This window comes from Thalassophryne amazonica, chromosome 11, assembly GCF_902500255.1.
Source record: "Thalassophryne amazonica chromosome 11, fThaAma1.1, whole genome shotgun sequence".
Classification (NCBI taxonomy): Eukaryota; Metazoa; Chordata; class Actinopteri; order Batrachoidiformes; family Batrachoididae; genus Thalassophryne; species Thalassophryne amazonica.
Window position 1 is genome coordinate 91106870 of NC_047113.1, and position 20186 is coordinate 91127055.

Here is a 20186-nt window from a genome sequence, read left to right on the forward strand (position 1 = left end):
TAAATTGTAGGTGTGTGTTTGTACGTGACCCTTGACTGGAGTAAGTAGGTAGGAAATGAGTCACACACACACGGACCTACGTTTTTACAACTTACTGTGTAATGGATTATAAAATAAATGTTTAATTTTGAAATTGAAAAATGTATTTGTTGAACTTGCACAATGTTATATTTATGACTTCTGCTGTGGTTTTAAGCTTATTTTTCAGTTCTTTGTCGGTGTTCGGCTGACAAACGTTCACTGACCTGTCCTGACAAACCACGGCTCTGGTGCTGACACTGAAGGACAGATTTCTCAGCCAATCAGCATCTGACACTGGCCAAGATACTCCCGAGCTGTCCCGCCTACAGGGGGATCTGTGCTCCTGATTGGTTGAGAGTTTCAGGGCTGCACTTTAAACATTTCCTTAATGTAGAAGCAGCAGTAAGGAGGTGACGAGCTGAACGAGTTATGCAAGTAAGATGGTTTTTCTTTATTATTTAATTTTTTTTTGCCGTGTTTAAAGTTAGTTCTTTAAGGAGTTTTTACTTTTGTCACCTTGATAAAGTATTTGCTGTGTGTTGTCGCACAAAAGTGGTCAAACCAGTGATTTAGTTTGCTTGAGTAAGCAAAGACACTGAAGTTAACCTTCAAACGTCACTTTAAAAACAAGAATGAACCTTAAACTGTAAATTCAGTGTCTCTGTGACATAAATGTGTTAAGATATGCTGTTCAAGACATGTTTTACTTAAAGTTTAGTGATAGAGATTATGTTGAAAGTTTTAAATATACCCTTAAAATATGTTATAAAATATAATTTGTAAAGCTTTGTGGTTAGTGCTGGGTTTTGTCTTAGATGCTTTATTTTATGTTCATTATGGAGGTATTATAAGTGTATTGTTGATTTGAATGTGCCTGGCTTGATTTTTATTACTTTGTGATGTTCCAGTTTTCTTGTGTACGATTGTTTATTGATGTTGTGTAACACTTGGTAAAAATGTAACAATTTCTTTTTTATTGTTAATATGCATATGTCGCGAACATGAATGAGTGAAGCTCATCAGCATCTCACCATTTCATTTAGGTCCTTAAGACTTTATTTTGAGTAAATGCTTCAAGGGAGCATTAGCATGGCAAAAACCTTTCAACTTTGGGGGGCTGCACCCCCCCAGACCGCCCGCCTTTTTAAGCGGCATTTTTCTTTATTTGCCTGTCACATGCCTGGAAAAGCTCCTTGCCATCTAACCATGTCCTTTAGGTCCTTCAGACTTTTTTTTTTTTTTTAAGCAAAATTGTTCTTGGGATCATGGCTAAAACCTTTCAGCTTCTGGGGGAGCTCTGCCCCCTATACTCACCACCTTTTTAAGCATTTTTCTTTTTTGCTTTTCAGCTGACCCCCCAATTACAGCCCTCTTAACCCCCTGCCACTTTAAGCATTTTTTTTATTGTAGATGTAAATTAATATTTAAAGTTTTCAGAGAGTTGACAGTAGGGCTGTACAATATGGTACAAATGGCCAAATTATCATATCTCAATATTGTCATATAAATTGTCTTGTAAATGTCACTTATATACATGCTGTCCATATTCTTGAGCCGCTTAGGTGGGTAAGGAGAGTTCCCATGGGATTAAAAAAAAGCTTTTCAACCTACCATCCCTGGTTCTCAAGACCAGGCACTTGTGACTCTGCTCTCTCTTCTTTTCTTTTTTTTTTTTTTTTTAAGATATTTAGGTGTACCTTAGTAAACACTAGTAGAGTTCCACTCTAGATTTGGAACGTATAATAGAAGATATACCTTACTGAATTTTCATATCACTATGATATGACTATGATTGGACACAAAGTGCAACAACAGTGAAAATTAAACATTCTTAAACAAAACAGTAATAATACGAGGTCTGTCCATAAAGTATAGGTCCTTTTTATTTTTTTCAAAAACTATGGATTTCATTCATATGTTTTTACGTCAGACATGCTTGAACCCTCGTGCGCATGCGTGAGTTTTTCCACGCCTGTCGGTGACGTCATTCACCTGTGAGCACTCCTTGTGGGAGGAGTCGTCCAGCCCCTCGTCGGAATTCCTTTGTCTGAGAAGTTGCTGAGAGACTGGCGCTTTGTTTGATCAAAATTTTTTCTAAACCTGTGAGACACATCGAAGTGGACATGGTTCGAAAAATTAAGCTGGTTTTCAGTGAAAATTTTAACGGCTGATGAGAGATTTTGAGGTGACACTGTCGCTTTAAGGACTTCCCACAGTGCAAGACGTCGCGCAGCGCTCTCAGGCGGCGTCATCAGCCTGTTTCAAGCTGAAAACCTCCACATTTCAGGCTCTATTGATCCAGGATGTCGTGAGAGAACAGAGAAGTTTCAGAAGAAGTCGGTTTCAGCATTTTATCCGGATATTCCACTGTTAAAGGAGATTTTTTTAATGAAAGACGTGCGGACGGGTCCGCGCGGCTCCGCCACAGGAAAAACACCTCCATTGGAAGCCTTAAGGACAAGTTGGAACATGTCCAGCTGTTAAACAATTTCTCATATACTCACTCCACTGAAAGCCATCAAAAGCCGCCTGGATTTTACAAATGGTTATCAACACGGAGGTGTTTTTCCTGTGCCGCCGCTCCGCGCCGGCTGCGTCCCGACGCGCGGACCCGTCCGCACGTCTTTCATTAAAAAAATCTCCTTTAACAGTGGAATATCCGGATAAAATGCTGAAACAGACTTCTTCTGAAACTTCTCTGTTCTCTCACGACGTCCTGGATCAATAGAGCCTGAAATGTGGAGGTTTTCAGCTTGAAACAGGCTGATGACGCCGCCTGAGAGTGCAGCGCGACGTCTCGCACTGTGGGAAGTCCTTAAAGCGACAGTGTCACCTCAAAATCTCTCATCAGCCGTTAAAATTTTCATTGAAAACCAGCTTAATTTTTCGAACCATGTCCACTTCGATGTGTCTCACAGGTTTAGAAAAAATTTTGATCAAACAAAGCGCCAGTCTCTCAGCAACTTCTCAGACAAAGGAATTCCGACGAGGGGCTGGACGACTCCTCCCACAAGGAGTGCTCACAGGCGAATGACGTCACCGACAGTTGTGGAAAAACTCACGCATGCGCACAAGGGTTCATGCATGTCTGACGTAAAAACATATGAATGAAATCCATATAGTTTTTGAAAAAAATAAAAAGGACCTATACTTTATGGACAGCCCTCGTATCACACTCATTTTACACTCATCATAAGGTTAGGATACTATGCCCTCCAAAAGTATTGGAACACTTGGAATTTCACACATTTTAATTTGTTTATGCAATTTCAAATACTACACTCAACAAAAATATAAACGCAACACTTTTGGTTTTGCTCCCATTTTGTATGAGATGAACTCAAAGATCTAAAACTTTTTCCACATACACAATATCACCATTTCCTTCAAATATTGTTCACAAACCAGTCTAAATCTGTGATAGTGAGCACTTCTCCTTTGCTGAGATAATCCATCCCACCTCACAGGTGTGCCATATCAAGATGCTGATTAGACACCATGATTAGTGCACAGGTGTGCCTTAGACTGCCCACAATAAAAGGCCACAGCGCTGACCTTTTTCTCCAGACTTCGAGCCTGGAGCCAGAGCAGCGCTGAGCTTAACTTTATGTGGTGTGACCGTTTTAGACAATGAAATTGATAATTACAACTGTAGTGTTGTCATTCCCTTCGCCCGTGCTGCAATCAGGTTATGTCTTCTCCATTCGTTTAACATAAAATAAATAAATAAATTTTAAAAATAAAGAAATCTGAAAAATTAGGCGTGTCTTATTAATTGAGCGAGCAAATACCCACATGTCAAGAATTATTGGCGTGAAAAGAGAATACAGTGGTCCCTCGCTATAACGCAGTTCACCTTTCGCGGCCTCGCAGTTTCGCAGATTTTTTTAGTCCAATTTTGCATGCTTTTTCTTTTATTTTTACAGTGCATTGTGTTCTGCATGTCTGTTTATAAGAATCTTCTCGCCCAGAAGAAAAAAGAGCGCCAACAACTACCCATAACTGTGTTCTTCACTCGGAAAAAGACACCTGCAGCGAGGTGTGAGTGGAAAAAGGCGCGGCGTCAGGACGAAGAGGCGAGATCAGAGGAACTGTGAAATACTGGTCAATTAATATTTTCTTATGTGTCCAACCTCGTAGGTTGATCGTTAAAATTAAGTTCGTTAGTTCTAAAAGCCATCATAATTATTTATAGGAAAACATTGTTTTTATTTCTCAAACAAATGTTTGGGCATGAAAACAGTTTGGTCTTATTTTTCTACTAAGGTTTGAACTTTGAGAGTGTTTACACACGAGAGAAGAGTGAGAAAATGTTCATGCCTGATTGAGAAAAGTGTATAAAGTGTGTAGTGAGGGGTTTTACAGCCTTAAAATGTCTATAATAATTGTAAAAAATAACGCTGACTACGTCGCAGATTTCGTGTAATACGGGCTATTTTTAGATTGTAACTCCCGCGATAAATGAGGGACCACTGTAACACTTTTTTGATTATACTACAAAACAATTGATACGACGGCCGCTTTTGACGCTCTATTGGCACGCGTTGTGATTGGTGGAGTTCTTCTTCTTTGCCGTCTTCCTGGATTCCATGTCGTAAAATGAGGGTGTGTCTGAAGCGGAGTCTGAATATTTATGGGCGTGTTTATTATAATTACGATTGTTTTCACCCGCCGCATTTATCAAGGTCACGTCGGGCGTACGCTGGAAATGGGCAGGTGCGCACTGCTTGATACATGTTACGGCAACTTTGGTGTATTTCAAATTTACACCGTAAATTTACGCCACAAGTGCGCAACTTTGATACATGAGGCCCACTGTGAGTGAGAATTCAGCACTTCCTGTTTGAGTGTGAGCTTGCCACTGAGTTCCCACGAGATTCCATGGGATCTCGCCTGTCAATCCAGGAAGTGTTTGACATTTCAACATTTCCTGTTTTACTGTGGATTTGACACAGTTCAGTGGGATTTGAAAATTGGCACTTCCTGTTTAGGACGCCCTGTACCATGAGCAAGTTTTGCGCGGCGTGAAACTCATATTATTGCTAATCTTTTCAGCCTCATAAATACTTGATTATTTTGAATGTACTTAAACTTGAGGCAGTCCTTACTGCATGGTGGCATGCAGCTGTGACTCAACCATATATATATATATATATATATATATATATATATATATATATATATATATATATATATATATATATATATATATATATATATATATATATATATATATGGGTGTGTGTATAAAATTTTATTTCACAAAGACATTTCCATGTTGTTGATATACAGTGTCCACTGCGGGTGTGATGATTTACCCAAACTGACTCCAACGACTGACCCAAATATGACTAAATGAAGTACTTTTATTTATTTTTGGAAATGCGCTCCTTTCTCAAAATGGTACATTAATCGTCAGCGCTCTCTTTCCCTCCCTTCTTCCGCCTTGCTGCCTCTTCAGAATGCTGAAACAATAAACAAGGGATGGTATAGTATGTTTGTGAGTACTGGCAATTTTATTGGAGGGGGTGGGGGTGGGGGCGTACAACATTTAGTCATGTTTAGGTCAGTCTGGGTCAGTTAGGGTAAATCGTCACCCCCCCCCACTGCTGTATGCACTTTGTGCGCTGTTCCTACAATTGTCATTGAATGTGAGCAGTGAACTGCTGTGATCTGGTTGAACAAATAAATTTTGTATAAGTGACTTTCTGTTTCAGTTTGTTTTCAGAGCTGCAGTTTCCCAAGGTTGCTGCTCCGTAGGACATTTTCTACCAAACAGTTCCCCCAAAAATAAATGAATGTGTGAATGCTATCCACAAATATGAACTTTCTACCAAGGTGTAATTAGTCCTGTAACAGTCCTTGACAGTCTATTAGTCTACCTGCCTAACCGAGTGGCTACCATGTGGGAGTTATAAATCAACCTGACATCTACAAGTAATTACAACTTACAGCCTGATACCATAAGGATTGGACCAACTAACATAAATATGAGGTTTATTGGTGTTATTTGGATGAAAATCTGTTGCAGTTAATAACTGCCTGAAGTCTAGAATCATGCCAAACACAATCTTTTCATCAGCAATACCATCTTCAGGCAAAAGCAAAAGTTCCAAGTCTCCTGTCAACACCCTCCCTCAAAGATCTGCTTGATGACGTCATCATTTGAAAGTACGACCAGAAAGATGTCCTGTCCACTAAGGCAATGACTGGTGCAGACGACTGTTGGACAGACCATCACCTGATCTGCTCCAGGATCCAGCCGAATGTCCGCCCCAAGAGAAGGGCTGGACACTGAAAAACTGTCAAAAGGTTCAATATTACCAAGCTCGAAGACTAAGAAATAAAAGCAGGGTTTCAACAGCATCTGATGAAAGAACCGCCCATGTCCTGGTTCCTAAACATTTGGAGGACCTCAAGACAGCCATCTCAGTGAGTCCAGTGTGTTTCAAGTGTTAAAAAAGCCACCGTGTTCCCCTCTGTCTTGACTTAATGGCTAAAATACTTCCTTTAGTTTTTACACTTTATGGCTTTATTTTGACACGAAACACACTCCTCTCAAAACATGTCCCTGTGAACAAATCAAGGACACCTCTCTTCTTCTACAGCGTTTAACGGCAGCTGGCATCCTTATTGTTGCATTGCTGCCACCTTCTGCATCAGTCCGTTATAGCAGTACTAAATCCTCTCGATGACTCCAGTGTCTTTAAGTGTTAAAAAAAAGCCAACACTTCCCCCTCTCACTTGCCCTTATGGCTAAAATACTTTCTACAGATACTTCTTTCAGGTCTTACAATTGATTTCTTTCAGTTTATACTCTTTTTAATAGATAAACCATTCAAAAATAAGATATATTTTGAGGTAAAATTAAAGCACTGTGCTAAATACACGTATATTCAATGGTTATGATTTTTATTATTGATAGTACAACTGGTGGCATTTCACGGCACTTTATGTAGAATTCAGTTGGTCTGGTGGTGGTATTCGGCATTATCATGTGGTGTTGATGTGGTGATGGTCTTTTTTTTTTTTGCTATTGCATCAGTTTTAAATGACTTGCAAGTGGCAAAAGACTTTTCATTGGCAATGATCATGTCTTTAAGTGTATTATTTACTAAAAGCAGAAAGGGTGTAATTATTGATTTGATTCATCAGAAACACTTAGAATGTGATAAATGTACAATGAAAGCAGAATTAAAGTCAGTTAATGCAGAGCATGCCCCCGGACCCCCCTAAGGGACCTCGCACCTTCGGTGCTTGGCCATCCACTCAGAGAAAATGTTCAGTCAAAACATTTTTAGTTGCTTGCACACACAGATCCTCAGGAAGAGTCACAGGACTTTGGCTGAGAATAGGGAAGTGTGGACTGAGCTGCTTGTCTCCCAGGCATGTCCAACCAGGAGGAGACCCAAGACCCAGGACATGCTGGAGAAATTATATTTCCCAGATGGCTTCGGAACACCTTGGGATCCCTCAGGAAGAGTTACAGGACTTGGCCGAGGATACGAAAGTGTGGGCTGAGCTATTTGCTGTGCTGCCTGCTCTGCTGCCACCACGGCCCAGACCGGATAAGCGGTTGAAAATGAATGAATCAATCAATCAATCAATCAATTTTTTTATATAGCGCCAAATCACAACAAACAGTTGCCCCAAGGCGCTTTATGAATGAATGAACAACTTGTGTAGGACCTCTGCAACATACACGAGTAAAACAGAAATGCCTCAAATAATTAGATTTTTACCTCGGATTATTAGAAGAGCTCCCACTCAGTGGCTCAGGGTTACAGCTTTATTCCAAAATCATTGGAAAAGATTTTTTTTTAAAAACCCGGTAGGCAAAGTGAAATTTGCTGCATTACACAGATGTCTCACCTTAACTGAGGTACAAATAATATCTTAAAATGTACGTTGTAGTGCAGCAATGAATCACTGTCATTGTGTGCTGGTGATGTTGTGTGGGCCGCTGAAGAGGCGGTACTGCTGGCCCACCACCACCAGAGGGCGCCCTGTCTGGAGTGCGGGCTCCAGGCACCAGAGGGCGCTGCCGCCTCACAGGAGCAGCCAGGGTGACAGCTGTCACCCATCACCTGAGACGAGACAGCTGATATCAATCAACAGGGAGGTATATCAGCAGGACGGCATCTCCACCTCATTGCCGAGATATCGCTCTACCAAGGAGGTAACGTATCCAGCCTAACGGATTATCTTTTGACCATTAAATACATTTTGCCTTTACACAGAAAGAGAAAAGACAGCAGGAGACTGTATTTTGGATAAGTACTCACATTCCTACACTCACCTGTATTTTCCTGACAAGAGGTGGAGGTGGTGTTTCCACCCTGTGTGTTGCTGGGTGCAGCCGCACCCACACCTGACTGTTTCTGTTCCTTGCCAGCAGTACCGGATCCGACGAGCGGAGGCAGTGGCCACCTGGGGTTCGGGACTTGGCGGCTCCAGTATCCCCGGGGATCGGTGGCAGAGGAAATCGGGTGGTTCCGGTTCGACTCGGACAGACGTCTCCTATCGTCGAGCCTGCCCACACGACACCTTTGGAATTCGGTTACTGCTGTATTTGTAATCTGTTGTGTTTGTTGTGTGAATTCACAACAGTAAAACTTTGTGATTTGACTTTCTCCATTGTCCGTTCATTTGCGCCCCCTGTTGTGGGTCCGTGTTCCTACACTTTCCCAACAGATGTGCCATTTTTGCAGAATAGATTCAGGCTTATAACCACCTGCGGCAAGTAGTGGCAGGCAGACTGATGACAGCATGGCAACGTGGTGATTAACCACAGCACCCCACCATCGTGTTGTATCAGCACGACAACAATCAGTCAGATAAATAACAGTCACGCCGTAATGACCGAAAGCAGCGCGCTATGGTTGACTTTATTACTGTAACAAACAGGAAGCAGCACAGAGGGTTGGACTGTGACTGAAGGACATACGAAGAGGGGAAAGTTCCTGTGGGGAGATAATGTAAAAAAAATAATTTTTTTTGTTTGTTTTTTTTAATAGTCAAACCTCCGTGTTTCATAAAGAGACACCATCCAGATGTCCACTGTATGTGCCAGAGAAATCCCATGTTAGGAAACTGCTAAAGTTCTGATGCCTGCTGGATTTTCTGAGCACAAAGCTGTTGACCTTTTTGTATTACGAATTTTAATGGAAGCTAGTTCTTGGCCCAGTGTTCTGTGTATCCTTACTGCACAGAAAAAGTTATTAGGCAACGCACAGTAAATACAGGTATTAAATGATTAAACAGCCCTGTCCCTGACAGAAACACGGCACTTGTGGGCAAATTACACACAAATAAAGTGAAAATGCAAAGAAAAAGTGACGATGTGGTGGGAAAGTACACAGAGAACACAGCTACTCTGGCTAACTGTGTAGGCTAACACTTACCGGCACATCCTCTCTATTTTGCCTTGTCTTCCCTTCTCCATTGGAAACTGGAGAAAAACTGCACTTTTCACAACTGCTTTGGTGATTGCAACCAAAAACAAAACAGTACACCATTTTTCCATGTGAAGTGATGCTGTTTGTATTGCGCAACTGGAGGCTGTTCCCGGAAGTGGTCACATCCCGCGATATCACACGGATTCAAACGAGACTGCGCTGTCGTATTGTCTACCTGAACCTGATGTACGTAGCCCTGCATGTGCTCAGTTTGTTTGTTTGAGAAGTGATGTTTGTTTATTTATTTATACATTATCCATCTCGTGCGACATTAAGGCATTGTTTGTTTGTTTGTTTTTCCCTTTTGGGCTGTAAAATATCTGAAATTTGGGAACCTTGTGGCTTTGAATTGCCAGGAGTTAAGGCCACACTTCTTTACTTCAGTCCTTTTGTTCTCTGTGGTACTTTTTTGTATGCCATTGATGTAACTGCTGGCACAGCAATGGCACTGAGATCTCCTGTGTTGTGTGAACATGTATGAAGAAGGTTTTTATTAAATGGCTGCACATTTTTATAGTACAATGCTGTATTTTAAATAAATGAATATTTCACAATATTGAAATCTTTGCCAGTTGTTTTGTCACTTTGTTTAATTTTTCATAGTCTGATGTCTCCATCTTCCTCTTTGTGCAGGAACATGTCTGAGGGTGGTGATGGTGTTGATGGTCACGGTGACACCGTAGATTTCCTCAAATTATTTTCAAAGAGGTAAATATTTGACAATGATGTCAGTCTTTCAGTACCTCGGCATTAATTATTAATTAATTACAACATTGTTCATAACAGTTTTTAACCCCAAGCCATCAAAATATGGCCATCAGGTATTGCAAAGACTTTGCATCCATCCGTCTGTGCTCATCATAACTCCAGTTCTGTTACTGCCAGGGTCTTCAAATTCACAGGGAACATTCTTGGGACATAGACCTTGGACAGGTTCAAAGATGGCTAACCTTGACCTATTTTAAGATGTCAAAAGGTCACATTCTTTTTCCTATTTTTATGCTAATATGTAGATGCCTCATAACTTGCTGCAACGTAATCCAGCGTCACCGCCATATTGGATTGGTCTCTTCACAATAGGCTCGCACCAGAGTCAGTGGAGCATGAGCAAATTTACCAGTATTTTGTGCTGCTTACGGTTTCAATAACCGGTGCAGTATAGAAACCAGATCGCGTGGGATTACCTTTCACAAATAAGACTGAACAATAATTTTGGTTATTTTACCATTTGTAATATTATGTAATCGTAACAAACAGTACTTACGTGTAATGTTATTACAGCAGGAACTGGTACTCTCTCTCATTAGCTGTGTTTCCATCCAACTAGTATTGCAACTCCTATGCAAATTTTCGTTAATGCGGCAAAAGGAAGAGTGTATTTGTGTGTATTTCCATCCACTTGTTATGCGCTTTTATTTCACAATTCTTTGGAATTGAGAACCATCACTTCATGCTTCAGTCATTTGTGGTATCTGTATTTCACAAAGTAAGGCTGCACCACATCACAAAATTAACTACACTGGCATTACAAAGTGCCAGCACACGCAAGAAGCTGTGCAAAACAGTTATTTTTTCAAGGGTTTTAACTCTCCATCCCAAGTTGCAAGCCTAACAAGGTAGTTTAAGACCCTGGAATGACCTGGAACTTTCTTTTCCTGGCCTTGAAAAAAATGTTCATCTTTGTAACAAAACCTGGTGAGAAAAGCAGAGGAAATTAAAGTGATGTCTTGTGTGTGTGTTTCCACTGTTAAACCGAACTCTCCATTTTAATACATAGCCACTCATTTCCATTAATTAAACTAACTCAAAAATGAATTGTCATACCAACTCACTTCATTTAAGTGCATTTAAAGTTTTGGGACATTTAAGTGTTGGTGATGTATTTCCAGTGCATTTCATTCACTCATTTTAATGAGTTTATGTAACGGAGGCCGGCAGGTGTCGCTGTGAATATGTAGTTAGTAAACCTCACTCCAAACAGCTCAAAAGGATTCTCTGGTCACAAGGCCAGAGTCCTGGGTTTTAGTCTTCTGGTTAGAGTGTCCGACTTCCATGCCCGAGATTGTGAGTTTGCGTCCCAAGAGGAGCGAATGGGCGGAGTCATAACAACACAACACAGAGTGCAGCCACTACATGTATACCATTATATAACATGTATACCATGTTAATGGGCTACCATTTAGCATTTTTACATAAACTAGATTTACATACGTTTAATTAACTATAAATTGTCAAGTTACTAAAACTTTAACAATTACATTTTTGAAAATTATTTTATTTAAGTTGGCAAACTCATGGTTTAAGGCAATCGGTTTCCTCAAATGGTTTGAGTTCAACTAACTCATTGAGTTTTACTGTGTGTGTGTGTGTGTGTGTGAGAGAGAGAGAGAGAAATAAATTCAAATGAACAATCCAAACTTGTTTCTTTACTAAATTATAAAATGAATTTATACATTTATCTATATGCCATTGCATATGTCTTAGTTAAAGAGCATAAGACAAAGTCTTTCAGCAGGAAAGTACGTATTTTTAATGTTTGACAGCATCCTGTATCGGAACTGAATCTCTGCTGTTTCTAACAAACCAAACCGTGGGAAAATCAGATAAAAAATTCGGGGACTTATGGATTATTGTAGTTCTGGGATACACCTTACTCAATACAAATAAATGCATTGGGGGTGCAACAGGGACCAATTCAAGATGGCGGCCATGCTGATACATCGGCTCCACGTATATAATACGTCTACGTATATAATATCTCTGCTAATACCACTGAGGGTATTTTAGCATTGTTATATTTCTAATTGCATTTGTCACAGCTACAGTGTCTTGTTTCATAACCACCAGAAGTCAACAAACTCAGAATTCTTCACACCTTACATGATCCTCTTTCCCATTCTGACATTTGACATTAATGGAGTTATTCTGTCAGTATTTTCACAAAACCGTAAGTTAGTATTTTATTTTTCAAGACCGCCGCCTGACCGGAGCATTATGATTAGTAGAGAGCTGATTTTGTGGGTGCTCTCAGGATTCTTCTGTGCAGCTTCCTACAAGGGGCAGCATGGTCAAACATGGAAATACTGGCTCATTCTTTGGGTCTTTTGTCGCTTTGATTTGCTTTCAAAAGCGATCGTGTTAAGTCACTTTAAGCTTCTTAGTAATTGCAGTTGTACCAGAGACAATACTGGAATTTATCGGTTATAGGCATCGGCAGTCCATGAGGCGTCTACGTATATAATATCTCTGCTAATACCACTGAGGGTATTTTAGCATTGTTATATTTCTAATTGCATTTGTCACAGCTACAGTGTCTTGTTTCATAACCACCAGAAGTCAACAAACTCAGAATTCTTCACACCTTACATGATCCTCTTTCCCATTCTGAGTCAGAGATATTAAGTTCTATTCTGACGTTATGTGTTTATCAAAGATTGAGATGTTATGTAATATTTGACCTTTCTGTCCACTCATAACCTACTTACACATTTGGAATCCTTCCAAAAAGTTTTAAATTGACATTACCATCACCAAAGAAAGTGTTGTAGGACTTCATAATGGTAAATAATAGAAAACCTGATGGTATTGTTTTTAATGTTTTGTGTTCTTTGTTCTCATTATATTAAACAATAATTACTCTTGAATAAGGCCTTATGGAGGCTGCCGTTACTCCTCCAGCAGACGCTTCATTCTTGGGATGTCATTATTCATTGTTTGTGTAACAAAGGACAAAAAAAACTGCTTTTTGATTCTCAATTATAAAATTCTGCCTTGTATTGTGTATGTGTTAGTGTTGGGAATTTCTCAGTGGAGTGTTCGCCAGTTTATTCCAGTGAGTTATCAAGCAGACAGGAGCAGTTAGCGGTCTTGAAAAAGCATCAGTTGTTGAGTAGGAAGCCTAGATGGACCAGGAAGCCTAGATGGAAGCTCTAAAGCTGATCAGCAAAATATTTGTGATTGATTGGCAGTGGTGGGCACACTTCCGATAATCCGATAACAGATAATTATCGAAGATAATGTTTTCATTATCGGATTATCTTTTTAGATAACTTTAAAAACCATCATTGGACTAATTATCTTCCGATGAATTGCCGTCCGATAACTTTTAGACCGATAACGTAGTAAACCAAGCTGAACAGTGAAAAATATTTTAAAAACTTAAAAGCAGTTGAGACCTACCTGTTAAAAGTTTCCTAATAGATATATTGTTCTACCCTCTGCAAACAGAAGAGAGCTGTTTTCAGAAAAAAACACTCTATCCTCTGTAGGCAAAGGAGAACTGGTGACCCCCCCCCCAAAAAAATCATTTCCTTTAACACCATACTGATATAATCGCAATATCACCCAGATAGTCATCCAGAGGCATACATTTTTAACTTATGGTTCAAATTTTAACCTACTCATTTTGGACAAGTTATTTAAAATTACTGTCATGTCTGAAGTTTTATAAAGTGAAAATATCAGATATATGTTTTTGTTTTAAAGTAATGTGCTAATTTTTAAGGTTTTGTGAGCACATGCTGTGCCCGGCAGCAATGCATTATGGGTAGCATAGGGTAATCTCAGATGTTTACGACAGGACAAATGCATTTCAGACACTCTGTTCAGGCTCCACGGACAACAGCATTAAACTCTAGTGCCTAAAACTTTCGTGAATATATTCTCTGGGTTTATAGACGTTATTGTATTTGCGTTTGTTAAATTCCACGCATCTTAAATGTAGCAGACACGGATTATCTGGAATTTTGTTTGGCAAGTTTTCAAGGCCGCTACTGTCATCTACTGGCCAGTAGTGTTCATGGCAGTATTCGCCCCAAGTACTAAGTGTCTGGGTACCAGTAGATGGCAGTGTTCTATTTATTTTGACCCGGTTATCAGATGGTGGACAAATCAACTTTTTGGCTTTGCAAATGGCTTTTCTTTTTTTTTTTTTTTTTTTTTACAGATTAAGTTTAAAAACACAACAACAACAAAACATTACAAGACAGCTCTGCGGTTGGATGCTTGTAGCTCTTCAGCAGCAGGAGGTGGTCGTGAGATGTTAAAGCTTGTTACTCCATTACACGATGCAGGACGCGCGATTAACCTGAAACTCGGTCCAAAAAATTCTCGCACGAGTGAAAAATCATCTGAAAAATGGCCAAAACACGTACAGTGTAAAGCCAACATTTATGTGTCAAGATAAGGCTTTTCAGAACTGACCAATTGTTAACCTTGTCCTTTGTTTTAGCTATGTTTTTATTATTTATTATTGCATTTTAACCTGTGAAGTGCTTTGTGGCTTATGTCTGTGAAAGGCACTATATAAATAAATTTACTTACTTACTAATATTGAGTGCACGTTTTACAACATCATAAAACTTGCGCACATCATCAAACGTGCGCACGGCACTAATAAAATGTGCGCACATTCTCTCCACATGCAAAACATTTTGCGATGGTACTTCCAGGGCTCCGGAAAAATGCCTGTTTTTACAAATAAAAATGGAATGTTTTACAAAAGCACATTTATCTTTAAACCAACACACGTCACATTAACATGTTTGTTTACATAATGAATGACTGAACCAATCAGTGTTTAGCAGAGGCACTTTTACCAGAATGCTTTGCGGTCTGTGTTTCTTACAAAACCTCAGAATTTGTGCATTATTCAACATTAAAAGATATATGTTATATTTTAACTTTGTACAAATGACAGAATTGACATTAATGGAGTTATTCTGTCAGTATTTTCACAAAACCGTAAGTTAGTATGACTTTATTTTTCAAGACCGCCACCTGACCGGAGCATTATGATTAGTAGAGAGCTGATTTTGTGGGTGCTCTCAGGATTCTTCTGTGCAGCTTCCTACAAGGGGCAGCATGGTCAAACATGGAAATACTGGCTCATTCTTTGGGTCTTTTGTCGTTTTGATTTGCTTTCAAAAGCGATCGTGTTAAGTCACTTTAAGCTTCTTAGTAATTGCAATTGTACCAGAGACAATACTGGAATTTATCGGTTATAAATTATCTGTAACTTCCGAAACATTTTTGGGTGGTTTATCGGTGTATCTTTATCAAAGATAACTTTTCAGTTATCTGATTATCTGTTATCGAAGTTAATTTTTTGGTTATCTGTGCCCACCACTGTTGATTGGTATGAATGACTTTATAATAAAGTCAGACAGAAGTGAAATCATAGAGTCCTACAGGGTCAAAATCACCATGATGATAATGTCCCTTTAACTCAGCTTAAACAGATTCAGATGAGTGAACGAGCTCAGATAAACTATTCTGGAACCAAGAACTGTCAGTTTCCCATCTCAGGGTTCATCAGCTTCTTTGTGTCACTTTACCTTGATGCCGCTGTAACTTCTGAAGCAACAGACAAATGCCCAGTTTCTCCACTCACATCCACTTGAAGTTTATAGTTATTCTGAATTTGTATGGGTTGTTTGAAGGCTTCCCTCACTAGTGTGTGTGTGTGTGTGTGTGTGTGTGTGTGTGTGTGTGTGTGTGTGTGTGTGTGTGTGTGTGTGTGTATGTATGTGTATATATATATATATATATATATATATATATATATATATGTTTTACTATCACTGTTTTTGAAGTGAACCTGCTTTAAACAAAATTACCATAAGTTGTTTTTATGACTGATTTATTTAAATGAACTCCAGGAAATATCCAATGACTTGGAATTTTTTTTGTGTCTGTTCTCTTGCCCCCTAAAGTGTCATGATTTATGAAGTGAATTTAAGGTGGGGGGGACTGCTGTGTGCACGCCTGAGCTCATCAGATCTTGGAAGTTAAGCTTTTCAGTGTCGTCTCAGGTGTTTATTTTTGATTGTTCGGAAGAGGAAATACTTGATTTGTCAACTTAAACAGATGTAATTATTGAGAGGTGAGAAAAGTGAAACTCGTTAGACATTTAAGTGATATTTCACAGGGCTGCACGCACGTCTCTTTTATCCTGTAATGTCTTTGTTGTAAGAGGTAAAAACTGGTTTTGCCGTATGACATGACAGCTGTGACTGTACTTATAATTGTTCTGATATAAAACATAAACCTCAGCTGTAGATCATGAAATGCTTTGAAATAAGTTTAAAATAATGTCTTTATTTTTGACTGTGAAATAGGTTTGTGTCATTTTTAAGAACTTACACTGGTGTGTTAAATTGTGTAGCAGAAAGCATGTACACAGTAGTGGTATAATGACACACACATACGTCATGGTTCTGTATGTTTTCAGTACAAATGCAACAAAACCTGCATAACTTTAATAAGTTGCTGGTGTCATTTATTTATTTGTGGCTGTTTCATTGATGGTGACCAAGCGGTTAGTCTGCTTGGTTTCAATGTGGAAGTTTCCCAGTTCAAACCCCACTACTAGGGGAGCTACAACCACTACCTTTGCACACCCCCCCCCCCCCCCCCCCAGGACTAAACCAAACCAACTATTTTAGGTTCCTCAGATGACCCCAAAACACAATCACGATGTTACCAACAATAAAAACTGGCCTCAAGACAATTTTAAACAACATATAAACAACTTTCCGGACTATAAGTCGCACTTTTTTACATGTTTTGGCAGGGGGTGCAACCTATACTCCAGTGCGACTTATAAATGAAAAATATACCGGTAGATTCTCATTTAATTTACTGTAATAAAACAATTTTACGTGACAGAGTCGCTCTGTTTTAAAATGGCCACCGGAAACGGAAATGCAATGCATCATGGGCACTGTAGTATAGCAGCCATCCTATAGGTCACGCCGGTCACAATAACCAATCATGGTTCGGCTCGCAATGTGGTCCGCAAAATACAAACATATCCGTAGGTAAAATGCAGCTCACGAGAGGGCGCTCAAGGCTTGTGTGACTGTTCCTGCGACTTCTGACTACCATAGAAAAATAAAAATTTCAACATTACTGATAAATTAACAAGACAACGGAGAAGGCCAGAAAAAAATGCCACCAAAAAGAAAAGCATACTCTGCAGATTACAAGTTGCGAGTGGTGAAATATGCATCCGAAAACGGTAATCGAGCAGCAGAGAGAGAGTTTGGAGTGAGTGAGAAACTTGTGAGGGACTGGAGGAAAGCGGAGATTACGCTAGCCACCATGAAAAAAACAAAAAAAGCTAATCGCGGGCTAAAAGCTAGATGGCCACAGCTAGAGGAACGAGTCCACACATGGGTGCTCGAACAACGTGCGGCCGGGAGAGGGTTGTCAACAGTGCAGTTACGTCTCCATGCCAGGGTCATTGCTCAGGAGATGAATATTAATGACTTTGTGGGAGGACCTTCTTGGTGTTACCGTTTTATGCAACGCAACCACCTCTCTATCAGAGCAAGGACAACGGTTTGCCAAAAACTGCCAGCAGACTTCCAAGCCAAGGTTGACAGTTTCCGCGAGTTCATTGAAAAACATGTAACTGAGCACAATGTGACACCGGATCACATTATAAACATGGATGAGGTCCCCCTCACTTTTGACATTCCCATGGGCCAAAGTGTTGCAGAGAAAGGGCAAAAGAGTGTGAATATAGTCACAACAGGTCATGAGAAATCACACTTCACAGTGGTGCTGGCATGTTGTGGAGATGGATCAAAATTACCACCAATGGTCATTTTTAAAAGAAAAACCATGCCAAAAATCCAATCCCTTACAGTTGCCATTGCCGTGAATGAGAAAGGGTGGATGGATGAAGAAATGATGAATCTATGGCTTACAAAGTGCTACACTAAGCGTCCGGATGGTTTCTTTAGAGCACGCAAAGCCCTGCTTGTGATGGACAGCATGCGAGCGCACATAACGCCTCAGATCAAAGCTAAATTAAAAGTTTTCAACTCCATACCTGCCATCATCCCTGGAGGCTTAACCAAAATACTTCAGCCACTTGACATCTCCGTAAACCGGAGCTTTAAGGCAGTTTTACGTAACCTGTGGGAGCAGTGGATGACGGATGGGAAGCACAGTTTCACAGCAACCGGGAGAATGCGCGCCGCAAATTTCCAGGAAGTCATCGGATGGATCGACAAAGCATGGGCTTCAGTGACGACCAAAACCATCGTGTCGGGATTCAGAAAGGCTGGACTAACTGGAACTGAGGAATCTGAGGAAAGTGACACAGAAGAGGACGCAGCGCTTTGTCTTCCTCTGGAGTTGGCGCAGTTGTTTCAAAGCGACACAGAGGATGAAGAATTCAATGGTTTCAATGATTCGCAGTGAAACTGAGGGTTAAGTGAACTTGTTCGCGTGTTATTTATGTTACGGTATTGTGATGTTCCTGTTACTCTCTTGGCATGTTGCACGTTTTCACGTTTCACATTTTCGGCACCCTGAGTGACATGATTGTTGTGAGTAATGACATCTGTTGCAGAACCACATTCATGTAGTATTCTGTCAAATAAATCTTCTCAACTCAAGGTGGCGCAGTTTCTTCCCCTTGCTGTCACAATATTATCATCTGAACTTTTCATGTTAACATACCTGTATGTCCATGGGACTTATAGTCCAGTACAACTTATTTATGGTTTATTTTTCTTTATAATGGATAAAGTGGCTGGTGCGACTTATACTCCGGTGCGACTTATTTATGGTTTATTTTTCTTTATAATGGATAAAGTGGCTGGTGCGACTTATACTCCGGTGCGACTTATAGTCCGGAAAATATGGTAAATATCACAGAGATTCAATAGGAAGACCATTGTAGGTCACAGCAAACTCATTTGTGCCTAAACTAAATTAATTCATGGGTTTAAGATTCAAAATGGCGTCCAAAATGACCACCAGTAGACCCTTATCATTGAATCTCTGTGATATTTAAGTTGTTTATATGTTGTTTAAAGGTGTTTTAGTGAAAAACCCTATTTTGGCGGCCATCTTGGATGGCATCTTGGATAACTGGCTTGAAGCCAGTTTTTATTTTTTGGGAACATCCTGATTGTGTTTTGGGGTCATCTGAGGAACCTAAAAAAGTTGGTTTGGTTTAGTCCGGGGGGGGGGGGGGGGTGCAAAGGTAGTGGTTGCAGCTCCCCTAGTACACCTCTGCCACATTTCTTCTTGTAATGTGGAGTTGCATCAGGAAGGGCATCCAGCATAAAACTTGTGCCAACATGCAGATCCGCCTCAGATTTGCTGCTGAGTGGAAAAAATAAACAAAGAAGCAGCTGAAAGGACTACTTACTTACTTAATGTTTTATTGACACTCCTGACTGTTGTGGTAACATTTTGACCTCACATGTGTAGTGTTTGACCACCCACAGGATTCGGTGCTTCACTGCTTTATGTTGAAGAAATCTCATGTAACAGCTGCCATGCTAACTGCTTCACCGCTGTTCCAGCACTAAACAAGTTCTTCAGGTTTAAAAGCTGCTCAAAGTCTGTTCATGTCTGCACACTTTCAGGCAGCCTGCAGGCCCAGAGGGCCACAGCAAGCTTTCTGAGGAAATGGACTCTGTCCCTGGTTATAAAATGGCAGCCGGTGATCCTTATCGCTACAACATAGACTACCCCAGTCTGGGAACCTGTCTGATTATCAACAACAAGAACTTCCACAAAAGTACAGGTATGTTTCCACATTCAACGTGTCTGTTTCCACCTGCAGAAAACCTCTGTAACATCAGCTGTACTGACATGCCCAGGGTGCGGCAAAACATCTGAGTCCTGCACTGGAAAAACACCTTTTCCCCTTTTATTTTGTGTCGGTGTGCAACTAACCTT

General features: G+C 40.1%; 1 pseudogene; it reads left to right on the plus strand.

The window, feature by feature from the left end:
• Positions 1-374: 374 nt before the first annotated feature.
• Positions 375-20186, plus strand: part of LOC117521015 — a 34863-nt pseudogene continuing 15051 nt past the window's right edge.